A 2,597-nucleotide genomic window follows, 5' to 3' on the forward strand; every position below is an offset into this window, starting at 1 on the left:
GAAAAGCAGACCGAGAGTGGCTTAATGAAATCCATTACATCACTGGACTGGGCAGCCATTCGATTGTACAGCCGGAAGGACCCATAGAGTAGAAACTACTTGTTTTCAGATGAAGCAGCTCAGACCCAAAGAGTCTGGGGGCTACCCAAGGCTGCACGGAGAAGGGATGTAGGGTCCCACCCAAGGCCATGAGGAGACTTAATGATTGAATAAGACAAGACCCAGGTTTTCTGACTCTCCATCCAATGATACAAGAGATTAAACAAAAACATCATCAAGAAAAAGGGGCATGAGGAAAAAAAAAAAAAGTAGACTTTGTATCATCCCCAAGATTCCAGGGGAGTTAAATCAAAATTTGATTCAAGATTTTGGAGGGAAATTTTGCCTCTGGTAGGCCAAAGAGAAAATAAATAGTGGATTAGAACACAGATCTGACTGATTCCAAGGCCCACATTCCAAACCACCCCCTTTCCATGGGTAAGTAAATATTTAAAGTGCTTTATGATGATCTAAGAAAGTACTTAGGAATCTTCTTTACAAGATTCTAGAAAACTAGACAAGTGGTTTCAGTATAAGGTGAGGAAGAAAACTTTATTCTTTTTATTCCATGCCCTTTTTACTGTTTGAATATTTGTTAACCATTATGCACATATTACTTTGTTAAAAAAAAAAAGACATGATTGATACATTGTAAGGATTTTCCTAAACCGTAAACTGTCATCTAATTAAAAAAGAAAAAAACACAAATTATTCTCCTGGTTCACAATTTGTGCTCTCATTAGAGCATGGTTTCATCTCTTCAGAGCCTCCTGGCTGTCCCCTCACCCCCATATTCTCTGACTATATTTTTCATGTATCCTGTGGGTTTGCTACATGACAATCGCAGCTAAAAATATGCTTGCTTCTGCCCACTCCCAGTTTATTATTTCTGTCAGCTCTCACTCCATACAATAACTTTATTACCAAGAATTTGCATAACGCTTTATACTCCTTGTTCTCTCAACAGACCTTTATTGATCACCTACTGTGACCTCATGACCCTGCCAAGCTGACAGACAAATCTTTGAGCAAAGTATTACCACGCAGTCAGGGAAGCACAGAAAACAAAGTTGTTATCCAAGATCTCCTTTGAGGACACAGAAGAAAGTGAAATGAGTTTGTGAAAGGAAGGCTCGTGGAAAAAGTGACATTTGACGGAGGCCTTGATGGCTGAAATGGCATTTTCCAGAAGCCAAAGAGGAAGCAGGTTACTCTAAGCAGGCACAAAGGCATGAGACCCAGAGAAGGAGACACAGAACTATACTCACTAGGATTTTCAAAGGCTGCACCCAAAAGGAAAAAAGGGCAATTTAAAGAGAAAACCAGAGAACACAAGCCAGTGGCTGTGAGAGTCGGGGAGCCAGAAGGGCCACCTAGAGTTTCCAAGCAGCAGCAGAAAGGAAGAAATCAGGGTGCAGGAGAGACAGAGGAGATCGAAGGAAGGAGAGGAACCGTAGAGTATTTTACCATCTAAATAAACACCCGTGTCACCCTCAAAGAGAGAAATCTGCTCTAGTGTCCAGGGAGGCACACGTCAGTGATGAAACTAGACAAAGTTACTGAGGGATGTGTTTCCTCTACAAGCAAAGGAATGTGGATGTCTTGGGGAGGACCAGGGATGGTGATGGGCGGGGCAGTGTTCTGTTTCTAGACAGAGACAATAGTAACAGGGATGTTTGCCGGTTAAACAATGCACTAAGTTGTTTGTTTTGGTAGTTTTACTCTTGATGTTTGTTTTGCAATATAAAATGTAACCAATGTCTACGTTAAAGCGGTGCCCGTGTTTTCAAGGTATCTGGATGGACTGCGGCAGCTTGGAAGTTGGAGGCAAGTCTCCGTCGGCTCCCCACATCCCAGTCATGGGTGAAAGGACACGGTGTACTCACGGCACACTGCAGAGGTCACTGTGGCAGAGAGGGCATAGACATCCAGACCTGTGACAGAGGAGGAAGGTAGACAAATGGCGAACCTCAGGATTTCCCCAGGGGAAGGGGGGTCCCATACACGGTCCTCATTTCCACAGCTTCTACCCGTGGTCAGCATCTGGGCCTCCTGAAGCTGGGGGTGGTGATGGGACCTCTTGCTCCGAAGCAGGGTAAGGAGAGCCATGCCATCTGCGCAGAGGGAGAACCCTGAGCCTCCCCTCCCCCTACACGTGGAGCAACTGGAGGGCACCTCTTCAAACAAAAGACTGATCCTCTGGCACAGAGAAGCAGGAGAACAGAGTAACCATATCTGAGCGTCAGTGGTGGCCAGGACAAGATATTCGTTCCTGGTTCCTGGCTCAGCACCCTGAGTGCTTTGTCCCCAGGGAACAAAGGACAGGTCTCCTCTAATGGCTTGGGAAGGAAGCACACACAGTGTCCCGTAGTAAGACCAAGGACTCATCACACAAGAAGCTCCAAGGGCAGCTGCCGGACTCAGCGCAGATTTAATGCTCTACGGAGGCCACCACTTCCTCTCCTCCATCTTCACCCCTCTGCTCTCAACACCACAGTGAAGCCAGAAGGATGCCTGGGCAGTGGGATCCAACCCAACTGGACCAAACGAGAACAGAG

Source organism: Lontra canadensis, unplaced genomic scaffold (genome assembly GCF_010015895.1).
Source record: "Lontra canadensis isolate GAN:19392208 unplaced genomic scaffold, GSC_riverotter_1.0 scaffold20, whole genome shotgun sequence".
In the NCBI taxonomy this organism is placed as follows: Eukaryota; Metazoa; Chordata; class Mammalia; order Carnivora; family Mustelidae; genus Lontra; species Lontra canadensis.